Here is a 6,681-nt window from a genome sequence, read left to right as displayed (position 1 = left end):
CAAGGTATACTTAGGGTAAAACCTACCCTTTGAACAATCTGGCAACCTCAGAATTGTCAAATTCCTGCCCAAAATGGCCCTGGAGACATACTACGCCCTAATTTTTTTCTGCTCAGAATGAAGCAAGATCTAGTCCAGAGATTCTCCTCAAGTCTAGCAACACAGTGATATGCTCAGAAATTTAATTGGATGTCAAAATCATCCAAAACGGCTCTTTCGACACAATCTTTCTAAAAACGCTAAAGTCCACTTCACCCCAATTTAAGTGTCCAAATGAGATGAAACTTGGTAGACACCCTTAGAAACACTTTTAGAACATGTGTATGAAGTTATCTTATGGTTTAGGTCTCTCAATCACTCCCCAACATCAAATGGGTAGGATGTCTGGTATTCACCGTCTTTTGCCTTTTTGAAGCCGAAATAAGATCAAACTCCTTGTTTCAAGGTGTACATAGGGTAAAACCCACCCAATGAACACTCTGCTAGCCTGAAAATTTCCAATTCCTGCCCCAAATGGCCCTAGAGACATCCTATGCCCAAATTTTCTTTTTCTCAGAATGAAGTAAGATCTAGTCCAGAGGTTCTCCTTGGTGTGTTGATTCCCAATATGTCCAATTTGGTGATTTTGACAACTTTGAGCTAGTCAAACACTCAAGATTTTGCTTCAGATTCTAGGGTTTCCTCAAGCTGTTTACCCATTCAAATGATTTCCAATTTTGTCCAAACTTGGTGTGAAGGCTTCTTTTATGCTAAGAAACACTTTGGTTTGGTCAAAGAATTGGTATGGCCCCCCAAATCTAGCCTTGAGATATCCTACGCGTAGGATGTCTATCTACTCCAAATGATCCAAATTTTGTCCCACTTAATCCCCTAGATCCTGGAACACTATGGTGATACGAGTTTTGCAAAATGTTGCCCCAAAATGGCCCTAGAGACATCCTACGCGTATGATGTCTCTTGCATAATTTTCCTGGCTGGAGTATTTCTGATGCTTCTTTATGGTCTCTACACTTGATATCATTCACCAACGACACTCAAAAGCACAACAATAACTACAAACAAGCACTTTATGAATTTTTCTCGCTTTCCAGCTTCGCCTTTTGACTTTTGGACACCAAAAACATGTAAAAACACTCAGCTCAATATGTTCTTAGGGTAAAACACCTCCACTAAACACATTGGTGATATCATAATTTTCAAAATCTTCACAGTTTTACCTCTAGAGACATCCTACGTGTAGGATGTCCCCAATGACAGAATTGTGATTTTTTCAGTTCTAAATTTCTCTTGAGCTCTACCAACCCCTTTGGACTACTCACAACAATTATCAATCATCAAGCAAGCATCCAAATGCAATTTTACTTTTTCCTTGATTTTATGTTCTCACAACTTTGATGAGCCTAGTAGCAAATATGACATGCATGATATGCTCAAGATCAAAATCAGTACGTCCTACTTACTCTACTCCTACTCATCACATGGGATGGTGAAATTTTTGATGCTCAAGTCATTTTCTAGCCTCACATGGACTCTCTAGCTGACTTTTCACCTCTTCCACCTCACCAACTCCCCATCAATCCACACCTATCTCCTACCTAATACTACGTAAGTCGAAGGGTCTAGGCCAGACACACGCTCCCTAAACTCCCTCTAAGACCAAAAGAGTCCACCACTCTCCAATCCTATTTAAAAAAATGAATATACTCTGACAAGCCAGAGGTACCTCTATCCTCAAGGACTAGTCTCGGTCACCTACTTAGGGCCCTCGCCCCCGGCAACGGCACCAATGTTGGCGAATACGTCGCAACGGACGTCAGCATAGCGAGAACTCACCTAACATATAATGTCAACTGAGGACGGAGCTACACCCGCAGGCTTGTGGAAGCAAGCAAAGGGTGTCAACCTCTACTCGACCAACTAATGACCACTTCCTACAGAGATATCAAATCTACATGCCATCGGTTCTGTGAATGTGAGAGTCTCCTATGATGCTACCGCAAGCCAGAAGCCCATTAGACGTTCTCGAAACGTTATGAAACTTGAGGGATATCCTATCAACACCAATACGCCACTCTCCCTAAGGTCCGTGACCCAAAACCCTACCCAAAAACACCCGGTGCAGAATCACGTAGGATGTCTGACAGGTTTTTGTAGGTCAACGTTTCCGAAAAGTAAGATGCCTAATGCGTATCTCTACTCGCTCTGATCGCGTGGATATGCTGAAATGAAAAAACGGACAACCTTTACTCACCGAAACTCCAAAAGTAGCTCGCGGGTGAATCTCCTAAAACACAGACGAACGCGCGTGATGTAAGCATCAACGCGTAGCTCTCCTCTTGGGCAATACAGTGCTACTTCTGTTTGCGATTCCGACCACCGTAGCTCTTATAGAGCACACACACACACACACACACACTCACTCTCTCGTAGTATCCCAGTCGACACAGAAGATAAGAATATTAGAAGTCGCCTTACAAAGCTTTAGGTTTTGGTTTATATACTAAGCCTTAGAAAACCTAATGTCCAGCCAAAATGACCTGATTTGTCCCTAGGCTTCTATAAGTTTAATTACAACACCGTGAGCTGGCTTTACTCATGCAACAAGCATCTGCGGCCAAAATACAATTGCCGACTTAAAATATGAAGTTCTTGTAAACATTACAAAAGTGGTCGTAATGGCTCAAAATAATAATAACGGGATATTCGATGATGTCCATGAGCTTGTATCTTCACATTACAGCATCCATCTTCATATTCATCTTCATCACTTCATCAACATCTTCATATGGAATCTTTAGAGAACCATTGAGGAATCTTCATGGAATCTTTGTGGAAGCGTTGTTGAAAGGTTGACCTGTCAACAACCTTCTTGATGTTATCTTCTTGAGATAGCTTTATTGTCTTCTTTGTCATGTCCCTTGATATTTTCATGCCAAGTATCCTCTTTGCAGCACCTAAATCTTTCATTGAAAAAGATTTAGACAGCTCCTCTTTTAGGTCTTTGATGTCCTGCATGTTAGCACTTGCAATCAACATGTCATCAACATACAACATTAGGATGATGAACTTCCCATCTCCCAAATTCTTCATGTAGACGTAGTGATCCGAGTTGCATCTTGTGAATCCATGATCCAACATCCATTGATCAAACTTCAAGTACCATTGTCTTTATGCTTGCTTTAATCCATACAAGCTCTTCTTTAATCTGCAAACCATTTTCTCCCCTTTTACTTCATACCCCATTGGTTGAAGCATGTAGATTTCCTCCTCTAAGTCATTGTGAGGGAATGCCGTATTTACATCCATTTGCTCAAGATTTAAATCATGAGGAGCCACAAGGCTTAAGATAAGCCTAATTGAGTTCATTTTTACAACATGAGAAAATATTTCATTGAAGTCAATACCTTTCTTTTGAGAAAACCCTTTTACAACAAGCCTAAACTTGTACCTTTTCTTCCCACCTTTTTCTTCCTTCAGTTTGTACACCCATTTGTTTTGAAGTGCCCACTTACCTTTAGGCAACTCAACCAACTCCCATGTTTGGTTGAGATGTAGTGAGTCTATCTCCACTTGCATGCTCTTCGTCCATTCTTCTCTGGATTCGTGTTGCATAGCTTCTTTGTATGATTCCGGCTCTCCAGAATCTGAGATCAAGAGATGGTTGAAGGAAGGAACAAGCCTTTCTAGAGGTCTACTTGCTCTTGTAGATCTTCGTGGAATAGGTTGAGGCTCCTCATTTGGTTGACGCTGTTGCACATTGTCACCATTTGGAGTCCTTGAGTCTTCACCGTCCTCAAGCTCCATGTACTCATCACCTATTTCTTTTGTTTGTTTTCTTTCCAATTAATCTTTGTGCATATTTTGTTCGTTAAAAATTACATCCCTACTCCTTAAGATTTTACCATCTTCAGGATTCCATAGGCGATACCCAAAGTCAACTTTTCCATAGCCAATGAAGAAACACTTTTTGGACTTTGCATCTAGCTTTGATCTTAGGCTTCTATCTATGTGCATGAAAGCCTCACACCCAAACACTTTGAGAAATGCATAATTCACCGGTTTACCTCTCCATGCCTCTTCTGGAACTCCCCCATCCAATGCCGTTGAGGGTGATCGGTTGATTAAGTACTTAGATGTACTTACATCTTCCACCCAAAGTTCAAGCGGTAGCCTTGCATGTAGCCGCATGCTTCGTGCTCGCTCCATAGTTGTCATGTTCATCCTTTCTGAAATCCCATTTTGTTGAGGTGTCCTTGGGGTTGTCGTTTGGCTCCGAATGCCATTGCTAGCACAAAATATTTCAAAAGCTTGGCTGCAATATTCGCCTCCATTGTCGGATCTGAGGCATTTAACCTTGGTACCTGTTTCATTCTCCACAAAGGCTTTCCACCTTTGAAATATGGAAAACACATCGGACTTATTCTTCATGACATAAACCCATGTTTTTCTAGTTGCATCGTCTATGAATGTTGCATAGTACAATGAGCCACCAAATGATGGTGTACTTGCAGGACCCCAAACATCAAAATGAACCAACTCAAGTTTTTTATTTTTTCTTTCATTTCGTGATTTTTGAAATTTTACCCTCTTTTGTTTACCATAAACACAATCTTCACAGAACTCTAAGTCCACTTCTTTCAAACCCGGTAGAAGCTTCTTTGTTTGAAGGATTTGCATTCCTTTAGCACTCATATGCCCAAGCCGGTAGTGCCACACCACATTGTCAACTTTTGTAGTTGCTGCACAAGATGAAGGTTGCGTGTTGATAGTACACAAGTAAAGTGTACCGACCTTTTCTCCCTTGGCAACCACCAAAGATCCCTTGGAGACCTTCCACCGTTTGTTTCTGAATGCAATGTTGTGACCTTCATTGTCCAATTGTCCTGTAGAGATCAAATTTTTCCGAAGAGAAGGAACATGCCTAACATCTTTAAGCTTCCATTCATTTTCGTTAGCAGTTTTGAAAGAAAATGTACCTTTGCCGACAATCTCACAAGTTTCATCATCTCCCAAGTATACATACCCAAAATAACCTTTGGTGTAATCTTGGAAATGCTGCTTGTGTGGTATGGAATGAAGCCCCGGAATCTACTATCTAGGAATTAGACACGTTGTCTAATGAGAGAATTAGAGAATCTTGCTCTACTTTACGTGCCACATTGGCCTCCAATGTTGGCTTGTTGTCTTGAGACTCTATCTCCTTCGTCTTCTTGGACCAGCAATCCTTCTTGATGTGGCCCTTCTTGCCGCAGTTCCAACATTCAAGAAATGACTTTGTGTGTGACTTGCTCCGCCTTGAGCGATCACGACCCTTTTGGTTTTTGAACCTCTCCTTATGCCTTCCTCTTGTTTCCACTGACAGTGCAGCACTTGATGGTTCTCCTGTGCTTATCCTTCATATTTCCTTGCTTAGGAGAACACCCACAACATCATCAAACTTAAGAGTATTTGTGCCAGAAATAGAATTACTTACAGCCATCACAAGGCTGTCCCAACTATCCGGTAGAGATGATAGTATAAGGAGAGCTCGCACTTCGTCATCAAAATTGATTTTCACGGATCGAAGTTGACTTATGTTTGTGTTAAAGTCATTTAGGTGTTCTGCAACTGAACCATTCTCTGCCATCTTTAGATTGAACAAGCGCTTCATAAGAAATACCTTATTGGATGTCGATGGTTTCTCATAGAAGTCGTCAAGTGACTTTATCAAGGCCTCCATGGTCTTCATCTCCAAAACATTGAAGGCCACCGTTGATGCCAAGCTTAACCGGATTGTTCCCAGTGCCTTTCGATCAAGGACAATCCATGCTTCATCTGCCATTGTTGCGGGCTTCTTCGCAAGACCGCCTAGTGGCAAATTGTGGTCCTTTTGGTAGAGATAGTTTTCAATCTGCATCTTCCAATGTTGGTAGTTTTTTCCGTTGAACTTCTCAATCTTGAGCTTCCCTTCCTCCGCCATAACTCGCACTCAATTCAAGGAATCCTTTCCTTGAAATACTTTAGCTACGAGCAAACCTTGCTCTGATACCAGTTCTTAGGAAATATGACGTAGCTAAATAGATATTTGAGTATATTACTTAATGGAGAGAGATATATTTCACACACAAGAGATTATAGAGTAGAGAGAGAGAGAGAGAGAGAGAGAGAGAGAGAGAGAGAGAGTACACACGATATACGTGGTTCACCCAATGTGGGCTACATCCACGGGAAAGCAGCCACTCAATGGCTTTAGTACTTCAAAACAAGAAGTAGTTTACAAAGGGATTATACCCTTTTGGAGCTCCCGCCTTGCTTCGCTCTCACCACCTCACACCCACCTTGTTGCATCAACTTCACACTATGAAATGTGTGTAGAAATGGCCTCCTTTTATAGGCCAAAAGGGAAAATCGGACCATCCAATCCGCCCATATGTGGACGCCCTTGAGAAGACAAGTCCGCTTTTGAATTCGACCACCGGCCATTGAATTCAGCCACCGGCCACCAGCCATTGACTTCCGACCACCGGCCAACTGGCCAACCGATCGGTCGTTTTCCGACCGCCTTCCGGCCATAATATTCCTGCAAAAGGAATATTCCGGCGTGAAAATTTTGGTTTTGGTTGAGTGATTTTATTTTCCGACGAGTTATTTTTCTTCACACACGATGGCTTCTCCTCATAATGGGGGCCTTACAAATGTGCG

The sequence above is a fragment of the Adiantum capillus-veneris genome, chromosome 26, assembly GCF_014529385.1.
Source record: "Adiantum capillus-veneris isolate H3 chromosome 26, ASM1452938v2, whole genome shotgun sequence".
NCBI lineage: Eukaryota > Viridiplantae > Streptophyta > Polypodiopsida > Polypodiales > Pteridaceae > Adiantum > Adiantum capillus-veneris.
This window is presented reverse-complemented; position numbering follows the sequence as displayed.